This window comes from Tachypleus tridentatus, chromosome 1 (genome assembly GCF_004210375.1).
Source record: "Tachypleus tridentatus isolate NWPU-2018 chromosome 1, ASM421037v1, whole genome shotgun sequence".
Taxonomy (NCBI): Eukaryota; Metazoa; Arthropoda; class Merostomata; order Xiphosura; family Limulidae; genus Tachypleus; species Tachypleus tridentatus.
Genome location: NC_134825.1, coordinates 121,683,948 through 121,702,915, shown reverse-complemented (window position 1 = coordinate 121,702,915; position 18,968 = coordinate 121,683,948).

Below are 18,968 nucleotides of genomic sequence, written 5' to 3'. Positions count from 1 at the left end.
CACCACTTTGTTACGTTTCATACTGACACCACTTTGTTACATTTCATACTGACACAACTTTGTTACGCTTCATACTGACACAACTTTGTTACACTTCATACTGACACAACTTTGTTACATTTCATATTTCATACTGACACCACTTTGTTACATTTCATACTGACACCACTTTGTTACATTTCATACTGACACCACTTTGTTAAATTTCATACTGACACCACTTTGTTACATTTCATACTGACATCACTTTGTTACGCTTCATACTGACATCACTTTGTTACATTTCATACTGACACAACTTTGTTACATTTCATACTGACACAACTTTGTTACATTTCATACTGACACCACTTTGTTACATTTCATACTGACACCACTTTGTTACGCTTCATACTGACACCACTTTGTTACATTTCATACTGACACCACTTTGTTACACTTCATACTGACACCACTTTGTTACACTTCATACTGACACCACTTTGTTACATTACTGACACCACTTTGTTACATACTGACACCACTTTGTTACATTTCATACTGACACCACTTTGTTACATACTGACACCACTTTGTTATTTCACTGACACCACTTTGTTACATTTCATACTGACATCACTTTGTTACGCTTCATACTGACATCACTTTGTTACGCTTCATACTGACACCACTTTGTTACATTTCATACTGACACCACTTTGTTACATTTCATACTGACACCACTTTGTTACATTTCATACTAACATCACTTTGTTACGCTTCATACCGACACAGTTTTGTTACACTTCATATTGACACCACTTTGTTACATTTCATACTGACACAACTTTGTTACATTTCATACTGACACCACTTTGTTACATTTCATACTGACACCACTTTGTTACATTTCATACTGACACTTTGTTACATTTCATACTGACACCACTTTGTTACATTTCATACTGACACCACTTTGTTACATTTCATACTGACACCACTTTGTTACATTTCATACTGACACCACTTTGTTACATACTGACACCACTTTGTTATACTGCTTCATACTGACACCACTTTGTTACGCTTCATACTGTTACACTTCATACTGACACCACTTTGTTACACTTCATACTGACACCACTTTGTTACCTTTCATACTGACACCACTTTGTTACATTTCATACTGACACCACTTTGTTACGTTTCATACTGACACCACTTTGTTACATTTCATACTGACACAACTTTGTTACACTTCATACTGACACAACTTTGTTACGCTTCATACTGACACCACTTTGTTACGCTTCATACTGACACCACTTTGTTACGCTTCATACTGACACCACTTTGTTACACTTCATACTGACACCACTTTGTTACATTTCATACTGACACCACTTTGTTACATACTGACACCACTTTGTTACATACTGACACCACTTTGTTACGTTTCATACTGACACCACTTTGTTACATTTCATACTGACACAACTTTGTTACGCTTCATACTGACACAACTTTGTTACACTTCATACTGACACCACTTTGTTACATTTCATACTGACACCACTTTGTTACATTTCATACTGACACCACTTTGTTACATTTCATACTGACACCACTTTGTTACACTTTCATACTGACACCACTTTGTTACGCTTCATACTGACACCACTTTGTTACATTTCATACTGACACCACTTTGTTACACTTCATACTGACACCACTTTGATAAATTTCATACTGACACCACTTTGTTACCTTTCATACTGACACCACTTTGTTACATTTCATACTGACACCACTTTGTTACATTTCATACTGACACCACTTTGTTACATTTCATACTGACACCACTTTGTTACACTTCATACTGACACCACTTTGTTACGCTTCATACTGACATCACTTTGTTACATTTCATACTGACACAACTTTGTTACATTTCATACTGACACCACTTTGTTACATTTCATACTGACACCACTTTGTTACACTTCATACTGACACCACTTTGTTACATTTCATACTGACACAACTTTGTTACATTTCATACTGACATCACTTTGTTACGCTTCATACTGACACAACTTTGTTACGCTTCATACTGACACAACTTTGTTACATTTCATACTGACACCACTTTGTTACACTTCATACTGACACCACTTTGTTACGCTTCATACTGACACCACTTTGTTACACTTCATACTGACACCACTTTGTTACATTTCATACTGACACCACTTTGTTACATTTCATACTGACACCACTTTGTTACATTTCATACTGACACCACTTTGTTACGCTTCATACTGACACCACTTTGTTACATTTCATACTGACACCACTTTGTTAAATTTCATACTGACACCACTACATTTCATACTGACACCACTTTGTTACGCTTCATACTGACACCACTTTGTTACATTTCATACTGACACCACTTTGTTACATTTCATACTGACACCACTTTGTTACATTTCATACTGACACCACTTTGTTACATTTCATACTGACACCACTTTGTTACACTTCATACTGACACCACTTTGTTACATACTGACACCACTTTGTTACATTTCATACTGACACCACTTTGTTACACATACTGACATTACTTTGTTACATTTCATACTGACACCACTTTGTTACATTTCATACTGACATCACTTTGTTACGCTTCATACTGACACCACTTTGTTACACTTCATACTGACACCACTTTGTTACATTTCATACTGACACCACTTTGTTACACTTTATACTGACACAACTTTGTTACATTTCATACTGACACCACTTTGTTACATTTCATACTGACACACACTTTGTTACATTTCATACTGACACCACTTTGTTACATTTCATACTGACACCACTTTGTTACATTTCATACTGACACCACTTTGTTACATTTCATACTGACACCACTTTGTTACATTTCATACTGACACAACTTTGTTACTTCATACTGACACCACTTTGTTACGCTTCATATACTGACACCACTTTGTTACATTCATACTGACACCACTTTGTTACATTTCATACTGACACCACTTTGTTACATTTCATACTGACACCACTTTGTTACACTTCATACTGACACCACTTTGTTACATTTCATACTGACACCACTTTGTTACATTTCATACTGACACCACTTTGTTACGCTTCATACTGACACCACTTTGTTACACTTTCATACTGACACCACTTTGTTACATTTCATACTGACACCACTTTGTTACATTTCATACTGACATCACTTTGTTACGCTTCATACTGACATCACTTTGTTACATTTCATACTGACACAACTTTGTTACATTTCATACTGACACCACTTTGTTACGCTTCATACTGACACCACTTTGTTACGCTTCATACTGACACCACTTTGTTACATTTCATACTGACACCACTTTGTTACATTTCATACTGACACCACTTTGTTACGCTTCATACTGACACAACTTTGTTACGCTTCATACTGACACCACTTTGTTACATTTCATACTGACACCACTTTGTTACATTTCATACTGACACCACTTTGTTACAGCTTCATACTGACACCACTTTGTTACATTTCATACTGACACCACTTTGTTACGCTTCATACTGACACCACTTTGTTACATTTCATACTGACATCACTTTGTTACGCTTCATACTGACACCACTTTGTTACACTTCATACTGACACCACTTTGTTACACTTCATACTGACACCACTTTGTTAAATTTCATACTGACACCACTTTGTTACATTTCATACTGACATCACTTTGTTACGCTTCATACTGACATCACTTTGTTACGCTTCATACTGACACATACTTTGTTACATTTCATACTGACACCACTTTGTTACATTTCATACTGACACAACTTTGTTACATTTCATACTGACATCACTTTGTTACGCTTCATACTGACACCACTTTGTTACACTTCATACTGACACCACTTTGTTACACTTCATACTGACACCACTTTGTTACATTTCATACTGACACCACTTTGTTACATTTCATACTGACACCACTTTGTTACATTTCATACTGACACCACTTTGTTACATTTCATACTGACACCACTTTGTTACATTTCATACTGACACCACTTTGTTACATTTCATACTGACACCACTTTGTTACATTCTTCATACTGACACCACTTTGTTACATTTCATACTGACACCACTTTGTTACGCTTCATACTGACACCACTTTGTTACGCTTCATACTGACACCACTTTGTTACACTTCATACTGACACCACTTTGTTACATTTCATACTGACACCACTTTGTTACATTTCATACTGACACCACTTTGTTACATTTCATACTGACACCACTTTGTTACGCTTCATACTGACACCACTTTGTTACATTTCATACTGACACAACTTTGTTACATTTCATACTGACACAACTTTGTTACGCTTCATACTGACACCACTTTGTTACGCTTCATACTGACACCACTTTGTTACGCTTCATACTGACACCACTTTGTTACACTTCATACTGACACCACTTTGTTACACTTCATACTGACACCACTTTGTTACATTTCATACTGACACCACTTTGTTACATTTCATACTGACACCACTTTGTTACGCTTTCATACTGACACCACTTTGTTACATTTCATACTGACACAACTTTGTTACATTTCATACTGACACCACTTTGTTACGCTTCATACTGACACCACTTTGTTACGCTTCATACTGACACCACTTTGTTACGCTTCATACTGACACCACTTTGTTACACTTCATACTGACACCACTTTGTTACATTTAATACTGACACCACTTTGTTACATTTCATACTGACACCACTTTGTTACTATTTCATACTGACACCACTTTGTTACGCTTCATACTGACACCACTTTGTTACATTTCATACTGACACAACTTTGTTACGCTTCATACTGACACAACTTTGTTAAATTTCATACTGACTACACGTTGTTACATTTCATACTGACACCACTTTGTTACATTTCATACTGACACCACTTTGTTACATTTCATACTGACACCACTTTGTTACATTTCATACTGACACCACTTTGTTACACTTCATACTGACACCACTTTGTTACATTTCATACTGACACCACTTTGTTACACTTCATACTGACACCACTTTGTTACATTTCATACTGACACCACTTTGTTACCTTTCATACTGACACCACTTTGTTAAATTTCATACTGACACCACTTTGTTACATTTCATACTGACACCACTTTGTTACTGCTTTTGTTACATACTGACACCACTTTGTTACATTTCATACTGACACAACTTTGTTACATTTTTTACTGACACAACTTTGTTACATTTCATACTGACATCACTTTGTTACATTTCATACTGACACCACTTTGTTACATTTCATACTGACACCACTTTGTTACGCTTCATACTGACACAACTTTGTTACGCTTCATACTGACACCACTTTGTTACATTTCATACTGACACCACTTTGTTACATTTCATACTGACACCACTTTGTTACACTTCATACTGACACCACTTTGTTACATTTCATACTGACACCACTTTGTTACATTTCATACTGACACCACTTTGTTACATTTCATACTGACACCACTTTGTTACATTTCATACTGACACCACTTTGTTACACTTCATACTGACACCACTTTGTTACATTTCATACTGACACCACTTTGTTACGCTTCATACTGACACCACTTTGTTACATTTCATACTGACACACACTTTGTTACATTTCATACTGACACCACTTTGTTACATTTCATACTGACACCACTTTGTTACGCTTCATACTGACACCACTTTGTTACATTTCATACTGACACCACTTTGTTACATTTCATACTGACACCACTTTGTTACATTTCATACTGACACCACTTTGTTACATTTCATACTGACACCACTTTGTTACATTTCATACTGACACCACTTTGTTACATACTGACACCACTTTGTTACATTTCATACTGACACCACTTTGTTACATTTCATACTGACACCACTTTGTTACATTTCATACTGACACCACTTTGTTACATTTCATACTGACACCACTTTGTTACATTCATACTGACACCACTTTGTTACATTTCATACTGACACCACTTTGTTACATTTCATACTGACACCACTTTGTTACGCTTCATACTGACACAACTTTGTTACATTTCATACTGACATCACTTTGTTACGCTTTCATACTGACACCACTTTGTTACATTTCATACTGACACAACTTTGTTACATTTCATACTGACACCACTTTTTGTTACATTTCATACTGACACCACTTTGTTACATTTCATACTGACACCACTTTGTTACATTTCATACTGACACCACTTTGTTACATTTCATACTGACACCACTTTGTTACATTTCATACTGACACCACTTTGTTACATTTCATACTGACACCACTTTGTTACGCTTCATACTGACACCACTTTGTTACATTTCATACTGACACCACTTTGTTACATTTCATACTGACACCACTTTGTTACATTTCATACTGACACCACTTTGTTACATTTCATACTGACACCACTTTGTTACATTTACTTTCATACTGACACCACTTTGTTACATTTCATACTGACACCACTTTGTTACGCTTCATACTGACACCACTTTGTTACATTTCATACTGACACCACTTTGTTACATTTCATACTGACACCACTTTGTTACATACTGACACCACTTTGTTACATTTCATATACTGACACCACTTTGTTACATTTCATACTGACACCACTTTGTTACATTTCACTGACACCACTTTGTTACATTTCATACTGACACCACTTTGTTACGCTTTCATACTGACACCACTTTGTTACATTTCATACTGACACCACTTTGTTACATTTCATACTGACACCACTTTGTTACACTTCATACTGACACCACTTTGTTACATTTCATACTGACACCACTTTGTTACGCTTCATACTGACACAACTTTGTTACATTTCATACTGACACCACTTTGTTACGCTTCATACTGACACCACTTTGTTACATTTCATACTGACACCACTTTGTTACGCTTCATACTGACACCACTTTGTTAACTTTCATACTGACACCACTTTGTTACATTTCATACTGACACCACTTTGTTACATTTCATACTGACACCACTTTGTTACATTTCATACTGACACCACTTTGTTACATTTCATACTGACACCACTTTGTTACATTTCATACTGACACCACTTTGTTACATTTCATACTGACACTGACACTTTGTTACGCTTCATACTGACACCACTTTGTTACGCTTCATACTGACACCACTTTGTTACACTTCATACTGACACCACTTTGTTACACTTCATACTGACACCACTTTGTTACACTTCATACTGACACCACTTTGTTACCTATGATACTGACACCACTTTGTTACATTTCATACTGACACCACTTTGTTACATTTCATACTGACACCACTTTGTTACGCTTTCATACTGACACCACTTTGTTACATTTCATACTGACACCACTTTGTTACATTTCATACTGACACCACTTTGTTACATTTCATACTGACACCACTTTGTTACATTTCATACTGACACCACTTTGTTACACTTCATACTGACACCACTTTGTTACACTTCATACTGACACCACTTTGTTACATTTCATACTGACACCACTTTGTTACATTTCATACTGACACCACTTTGTTACATTTCATACTGACACCACTTTGTTACATTTCATACTGACACCACTTTGTTACATTTCATACTGACACCACTTTGTTACATTTCATACTGACACCACTTTGTTACATTTCATACTGACACCACTTTGTTACATTTCATACTGACACCACTTTGTTACATTTCATACTGACACCACTTTGTTACATTTCATACTGACACCACTTTGTTACATACTGACACCACTTTGTTACATATACTGACACCACTTTGTTACATTTCATACTGACACCACTTTGTTACATTTCATACTGACACCACTTTGTTACATTTCATACTGACACCACTTTGTTACATTTCATACTGACACCACTTTGTTACATTTCATACTGACACCACTTTGTTACATTTCATACTGACACCACTTTGTTACATTTCATACTGACACCACTTTGTTACATTTCATACTGACACCACTTTGTTACATTTCATACTGACACCACTTTGTTACACTTCATACTGACACCACTTTGTTACATTTCATACTGACACCACTTTGTTACATTTCATACTGACACCACTTTGTTACATTTCATACTGACACCACTTTGTTACGCTTTCATACTGACACCACTTTGTTACGCTTTCATACTGACACCACTTTGTTACATTTCATACTGACACCACTTTGTTACATTTCATACTGACACCACTTTGTTACACTTCATACTGACACCACTTTGTTACATTTCATACTGACACCACTTTGTTACATTTCATACTGACACCACTTTGTTACACTTCATACTGACACCACTTTGTTACGCTTCATACTGACACCACTTTGTTACATTTCATACTGACACCACTTTGTTACATTTCATACTGACACCACTTTGTTACATTTCATACTGACACCACTTTGTTACATTTCATACTGACACCACTTTGTTACATTTCATACTGACACCACTTTGTTACATTTCATACTGACACCACTTTGTTACATTTTTCATACTGACACCACTTTGTTACGCTTCATACTGACACCACTTTGTTACGCTTCATACTGACACCACTTTGTTACATTTCATACTGACACCACTTTGTTACACCTGACACCACTTTGTTACATTTCATACTGACACCACTTTGTTACATTTCATACTGACACCACTTTGTTACATACTGACACCACTTTGTTACATTTCATACTGACACCACTTTGTTACATTTCATACTGACACCACTTTGTTACGCTTCATACTGACATACACTTTGTTACATTTCATACTGACACCACTTTGTTACATTTCATACTGACACCACTTTGTTACATTTCATACTGACACCACTTTGTTACATTTCATACTGACACCACTTTGTTACATTTCATACTGACACCACTTTGTTACATTTCATACTGACACCACTTTGTTACATACTTTTGTTACATACTGACACCACTTTGTTACATTTCATACTGACACCACTTTGTTACATTTCATACTGACACCACTTTGTTACATTTCATACTGACACCACTTTGTTACATTTCATACTGACACCACTTTGTTACATTTCATACTGACACCACTTTGTTACATTTCATACTGACACCACTTTGTTACATTTCATACTGACACCACTTTGTTACATTTCATACTGACACCACTTTGTTACACTTCATACTGACACCACTTTGTTACATTTCATACTGACACCACTTTGTTACATATACTGACACCACTTTGTTACATTTCATACTGACACCACTTTGTTACATTCATACTGACACCACTTTGTTACATTTCATACTGACATCACTTTGTTACGCTTCATACTGACACCACTTTGTTACATTTCATACTGACACCACTTTGTTACATTCATACTGACACCACTTTGTTACTTTCATACTGACACCACTTTGTTACACTTTACATACTGACACCACTTTGTTACGCTTCATACTGACACCACTTTGTTACATTTCATACTGACACCAATTTGTTACATTTCATACTGACATCACTTTGTTACACTTCATACTGACACCACTTTGTTACTTCATACTGACACCACTTTGTTACATTTCATACTGACACCACTTTGTTACATTTCATACTGACACACCACTTTGTTACATTTTTCATACTGACACCACTTTGTTACATTTCATACTGACACCACTTTGTTACATTTCATACTGACACCACTTTGTTACATTTCATACTGACACCACTTTGTTACATTTCATACTGACACCACTTTGTTACATTTCATACTGACACCACTTTGTTACATTTCATACTGACACCACTTTGTTACATTTCATACTGACACCACTTTGTTACATTTCATACTGACACCACTTTGTTACGCTTCATACTGACACCACTTTGTTACATTTCATACTGACACCACTTTGTTACATTTCATACTGACACCACTTTGTTACATTTCATACTGACACCACTTTGTTACATTTCATACTGACACCACTTTGTTACATTTCATACTGACACACTTTTTTCATACTGTTACATTTCATACTGACACCACTTTGTTACATTTCATACTGACACCACTTTGTTACATTTCATACTGACACCACTTTGTTACATTTCATACTGACACCACTTTGTTACGCTTCATACTGACACCACTTTGTAAAATTTCATACTGACACTACTTTGTTACACTTCATACTGACACCACTTTGTTACATTTCATACTGACACCACTTTGTTACATTTCATACTGACACCACTTTGTTACATTTCTTCATTGACACCACTTTGTTACGCTTCATACTGACACCACTTTGTTACATTTCATACTGACACCACTTTGTTACATTTCATACTGACACCACTTTGTTACGTTCATACTGACACCACTTTGTTACATACTGACACCACTTTGTTACATTTCATACTGACACCACTTTGTTACGCTTCATACTGACACCACTTTGTTACATTTCATACTGACACCACTTTGTTACATTTCATACTGACACCACTTTGTTACATTTCATACTGACACCACTTTGTTACATTTCATACTGACACCACTTTGTTACATTTCATACTGACACCACTTTGTTACATTTCATACTGACACCACTTTGTTACATTTCATACTGACACCACTTTGTTACACTTCATACTGACACCACTTTGTTACATTTCATACTGACACCACTTTGTTACATTTCATACTGACACCACTTTGTTATACTTTCATACTGACACCACTTTGTTACGCTTCATACTGACACCACTTTGTTACATTTCATACTGACACCACTTTGTTACATTTCATACTGACACCACTTTGTTACATTTCATACTGACACCACTTTGTTACATTTCATACTGACACCACTTTGTTACATTTCATACTGACACCACTTTGTTACATTTCATACTGACACCACTTTGTTACATTTCATACTGACACCACTTTGTTACATTTCATACTGACACCACTTTGTTACATTTCATACTGACACCACTTTGTTACGCTTCATACTGACACCACTTTGTTACATTTCATACTGACACCACTTTGTTACATTTCATACTGACACCACTTTGTTACGCTTCATACTGACACCACTTTGTTACATTTCATACTGACACCACTTTGTTACATTTCATACTGACACCACTTTGTTACATTTCATACTGACACCACTTTGTTACATTTCATACTGACACAACTTTGTTACATTTCATACTGACACCACTTTGTTACATTTCATACTGACACCACTTTGTTACATTTCATACTGACACCACTTTGTTACATTTCATACTGACACCACTTTGTTACATTTCATACTGACACCACTTTGTTACATTTCATACTGACACCACTTTGTTACATTTCATACTGACACCACTTTGTTACATTTCATACTGACACCACTTTGTTACACTTCATACTGACACCACTTTGTTACATTTCATACTGACACCACTTTGTTACATTTCATACTGACACCACTTTGTTACACTTCATACTGACACCACTTTGTTACATTTCATACTGACACCACTTTGTTACATTTCATACTGACACCACTTTGTTACATTTCATACTGACACCACTTTGTTACGCTTCATACTGACACCACTTTGTTACGCTTCATACTGACACCACTTTGTTACATTTCATACTGACACCACTTTGTTACGCTTCATACTGACACCACTTTGTTACATTTCATACTGACACCACTTTGTTACATTTCATACTGACACCACTTTGTTACGCTTCATACTGACACCACTTTGTTACATTTCATACTGACACCACTTTGTTACATTTCATACTGACACCACTTTGTTACGCTTCATACTGACACAACTTTGTTACGCTACATACTGACACCACTTTGTTACATTTCATACTGACACCACTTTGTTACATTTCATACTGACACCACTTTGTTACATTTCATACTGACACACTTTGTTACTTACTGACACCACTTTGTTACATTTCATACTGACACCACTTTGTTACACATACTGACACCACTTTGTTACGCTTCATACTGACACCACTTTGTTACTTTCATACTGACACCACTTTGTTACATTTCATACTGACACCACTTTGTTACATTTCATACTGACACCACTTTGTTACACACCACTTTGTTACTTTCATACTGACACCACTTTGTTACGCTTCATACTGACACCACTTTGTTACATTTCATACTGACATCACTTTGTTACGCTTCATACTGACACCACTTTGTTACATTTCATACTGACACCACTTTGTTACGCTTCATACTGACACCACTTTGTTACATTCATACTGACACCACTTTGTTACATTTCATACTGACACCACTTTGTTACATTTCATACTGACACCACTTTGTTACATTTCATACTGACACCACTTTGTTACACTTTACTGACACAACTTTGTTACATTTCATACTGACACCACTTTGTTACATTTCATACTGACACCACTTTGTTACATTTCATACTGACACCACTTTGTTACATTTCATACTGACACCACTTTGTTACTTCATACTGACACCACTTTGTTACATTTTCATACTGACACCACTTTGTTACATTTCATACTGACACCACTTTGTTACATTTCATACTGACACCACTTTGTTACGCTTCATACTGACACCACTTTGTTACATTTCATACTGACACCACTTTGTTACATTTCATACTGACACCACTTTGTTACATTTCATACTGACACCACTTTGTTACATTTCATACTGACACCACTTTGTTACATTTCATACTGACACCACTTTGTTACGCTTCATACTGACACCACTTTGTTACGCTTCATACTGACACCACTTTGTTACGCTTCATACTGACACCACTTTGTTACATTTCATACTGACACCACTTTGTTACATTTCATACTGACACCACTTTGTTACATTTCATACTGACACCACTTTGTTACATTTCATACTGACACCACTTTGTTACATTTCATACTGACACCACTTTGTTACATTTCATACTGACACCACTTTGTTACATTTCATACTGACACCACTTTGACATACTGACACTTTGTTACGTTCATACTGACACCACTTTGTTATACTGACACCACTTTGTTACATTTCATACTGACACCACTTTGTTACATTTCATACTGACACCACTTTGTTACACTTCATACTGACACCACTTTGTTACGCTTCATACTGACACCACTTTGTTACACTTCATACTGACACCACTTTGTTACATTTCATACTGACACCACTTTGTTACATTTCATACTGACACCACTTTGTTACATTTGACATACTGACATACTGACACTTTGTTACATTTCATACTGACACAACTTTGTTACATTTCATACTGACACCACTTTGTTACGCTTCATACTGACACCACTTTGTTACATTTCATACTGACACCACTTTGTTACATTTCATACTGACACCACTTTGTTACATTCATACTGACACCACTTTGTTACATTTCATACTGACACCACTTTGTTACATTTCATACTGACACCACTTTGTTACTTTGTTACTGACACCACTTTGTTACTTCATACTGACACCACTTTGTTACATTTCATACTGACACCACTTTGTTACATTTCATACTGACACCACTTTGTTACGCTTCATACTGACACCACTTTGTTACGCTTCATACTGACACCACTTTGTTACATTTCATACTGACACCACTTTGTTACATTTCATACTGACACCACTTTGTTACATTTCATACTGACACCACTTTGTTACATTTCATACTGACACCACTTTGTTACATATACTGACACCACTTTGTTACGCTTCATACTGACACCACTTTGTTACACTTTATCCTGACACCACTTTGTTACATTTCATACTGACACCACTTTGTTACACTTCATACTGACACCACTTTGTTACGCTTCATACTGACACCACTTTGTTACATTTCATACTGACACCACTTTGTTACGCTTCATACTGACACCACTTTGTTACATTTCATACTGACACCACTTTGTTACATTTCATACTGACACCACTTTGTTACGCTTCATACTGACACCACTTTGTTACATTTCATACTGACACCACTTTGTTACATTTCATACTGACACCACTTTGTTACATTTCATTCATACTGACACCACTTTGTTACATTTCATACTGACATCACTTTGTTACATTTTTATTTCACTGACACATACTGACTTTGTTACATTTCATACTGACATTTTGTTACGCTTCATACTGACACAACTTTGTTACGCTTTCATACTGACACCACTTTGTTACATTTCATACTGACACCACTTTGTTACATTTCATACTGACACCACTTTGTTACGCTTCATACTGACACCACTTTGTTACATTTCATACTGACACCACTTTGTTACACATACTGACACCACTTTGTTACATTTCATACTGACACCACTTTGTTACATTTCATACTGACACCACTTTGTTACATTTCATACTGACACCACTTTGTTATACTGACACCACTTTGTTACATACTGACACCACTTTGTTACATTTCATACTGACACCACTTTGTTACATTTCATACTGACACAACTTTGTTACATTTCATACTGACACCACTTTGTTACATTTCATACTGACACCACTTTGTTACATTTCATACTGACACCACTTTTTGTTACATTTCATACTGACACCACTTTGTTACATTTCATACTGACACCACTTTGTTACATTTCATACTGACACCACTTTGTTACACTTCATACTGACACCACTTTGTTACATTTCATACTGACACCACTTTGTTACATTTCATACTGACACCACTTTGTTACTTTGTTACATTTCATACTGACACCACTTTGTTACATTTCATACTGACACCACTTTGTTACGCTTCATACTGACACCACTTTGTTACACTTCATACTGACACAACTTTGTTACATTTCATACTGACACCACTTTGTTACATTTCATACTGACACCACTTTGTTACATTTCATACTGACACCACTTTGTTACATTTCATACTGACACCACTTTGTTACATTTCATACTGACATCACTTTGTTACGCTTTCATACTGACACAACTTTGTTACATTTCATACTGACACCACTTTGTTACACACCACTTTCATACTGACACCACTTTGTTACATTTCATACTGACACCACTTTGTTACATTTCATACTGACACCACTTTGTTACATATACTGACATACTGACACATACTGACACTTTGTTACATTTCATACTGACACCACTTTGTTACATTTCATACTGACACCACTTTGTTACATTTCATACTGACACCACTTTTTTACGCTTCATACTGACACCACTTTGTTACATTTTATACTGACACCACTTTGTTACATTTCATACTGACACCACTTTATTACGCTTCATACTGACACCACTTTGTTACATTTCATACTGACACCACTTTGTTACATTTCATACTGACACCACTTTGTTACATTTCATACTGACACCACTTTGTTACATTTCATACTGACACCACTTTGTTACATTTCATACTGACACCACTTTGTTACATTTCATACTGACACCACTTTGTTACATTTCATATTGACACAACTTTGTTACGCTTCATACTGACACCACTTTGTTACATTTCATACTGACATCACTTTGTTACATTTACATACTGACACCACTTTGTTACATTTCATACTGACACCACTTTGTTACATTTCATACTGACACCACTTTGTTACATTTCATACTGACACCACTTTGTTACATACTCATACTGACACCACTTTGTTACTTTGTTTTCATACTGACACCACTTTGTTACATTTCATACTGACACCACTTTGTTACATTTCATACTGACACCACTTTGTTACATTTCATACTGACACCACTTTGTTACATTTCATACTGACACCACTTTGTTACGCTTCATACTGACACAACTTTGTTACATTTCATACTGACACAACTTTGTTACATTTCATACTGACACCACTTTGTTACATTTCATACTGACACCACTTTGTTACATTTCATACTGACACCACTTTGTTACATTTCATACTGACACACACTTTGTTACGCTTCATACTGACACCACTTTGTTACATTTCATACTGACACCACTTTGTTACATTTCATACTGACACCACTTTGTTACGCTTCATACTGACACCACTTTGTTACATTTCATACTGACACCACTTTGTTACATTTCATTACTGACACCACTTTGTTACATTTCATACTGACACCACTTTGTTACATTTCATACTGACACCACTTTGTTACATTTCATACTGACACCACTTTGTTACATTTCATACTGACACCACTTTGTTACGCTTCATACTGACACTTTGTTACATTTCATACTGACACCACTTTGTTACATTTCATACTGACACCACTTTGTTACATTTCATACTGACACCACTTTGTTACTTCATACTGACACCACTTTGTTACGCTTCATACTGACACCACTTTGTTACATTTCATACTGACACCACTTTGTTACATTTCATACTGACACCACTTTGTTACGCTTCATACTGACACCACTTTGTTACATTTCATACTGACACCACTTTGTTACATTTCATACTGACACCACTTTGTTACACTTCATACTGACACCACTTTGTTACATTTCATACTGACACCACTTTGTTACATTTCATACTGACACCACTTTGTTACATTTCATACTGACACCACTTTGTTACATTTCATACTGACACCACTTTGTTACATTTCATACTGACACCACTTTGTTACACTTCATACTGACACCACTTTGTTACATTTCATACTGACACCACTTTGTTACACTACTGACACCACTTTATTACATTTCATACTGACACCACTTTGTTACATTTCATACTGACACCACTTTGTTACATTTCATACTGACACCACTTTGTTACGCTTCATACTGACACCACTTTGTTACGCTTCATACTGACACCACTTTGTTACATTTCATACTGACACCACTTTGTTACTTCATACTGACACCACTTTGTTACGCTTCATACTGACACCACTTTGTTACATTTTATACTGACACCACTTTGTTACATTTCATACTGACACCACTTTGTTACATTTCATACTGACACCACTTTGTTACATTTCATACTGACACCACTTTGTTACACTTCATACTGACACCACTTTTGTTACATTTCATACTGACACCACTTTGTTACATTTCATACTGACACCACTTTGTTACATTTCATACTTTGACACTGACACTTTGTTACATTTCATACTGACACCACTTTGTTACGCTTCATACTGACACCACTTTGTTACATTTCATACTGACACCACTTTGTTACATTTCATACTGACACCACTTTGTTACATTTCATACTGACACAACTTTGTTACTTTCATACTGACACCACTTTGTTACATACTGACACCACTTTGTTACATTTCATACTGACACCACTTTGTTACATTTCATACTGACACCACTTTGTTACATTTCATACTGACACCACTTTGTTACATTTCATACTGACACCACTTTGTTACATTTCATACTGACACCACTTTGTTACACTTCATACTGACACAACTTTGTTACATTTCATACTGACACCACTTTGTTACATTTCATACTGACACCACTTTGTTACATTTCATACTGACACCACTTTGTTACATTTCATACTGACACCACTTTGTTACATTTCATACTGACACCACTTTGTTACATTTCATACTGACACCACTTTGTTACACTTCATACTGACACCACTTTGTTACATTTCATACTGACACCACTTTGTTACATTTCATACTGACACCACTTTGTTACATTTCATACTGACACCACTTTGTTACATTTCATACTGACACCACTTTGTTACGCTTCATACTGACACTGACACTTTGTTACATTTCATACTGACACCACTTTGTTACATTTCATACTGACATACTTTTTGTTACATTTCATACTGACACCACTTTGTTACATTTCATACTGACACAACACTTTGTTACGCTTCATACTGACACCACTTTGTTACATTTCATACTGACACCACTTTGTTACATTTCATACTGACACCACTTTGTTACGCTTCATACTGACACCACTTTGTTACATTTCATACTGACACCACTTTGTTACATTTCATACTGACACCACTTTGTTACGCTTTCATACTGACACCACTTTGTTACGCTTCATACTGACACCACTTTGTTACATTTCATACTGACACCACTTTGTTACATTTCATACTGACACCACTTTGTTACATTTCATACTGACACCACTTTGTTACATTTCATACTGACACCACTTTGTTACGCTTCATACTGACACCACTTTGTTACATTTCATACTGACACCACTTTGTTACATTTCATACTGACACCACTTTGTTACGCTTCATACTGACACCACTTTGTTACATTTCATACTGACACCACTTTGTTACATTTCATACTGACACCACTTTGTTACACTTCATACTGACACACCACACTTTGTTACGCTTCATACTGACACCACTTTGTTACACTTCATACTGACACCACTTTGTTACATTTCATACTGGCACCACTTTGTTACACTTCATACTGACACCACTTTGTTACATTTCATACTGACATCACTTTGTTACATTTCATACTGACACCACTTTGTTACATTTCATACTGACACCACTTT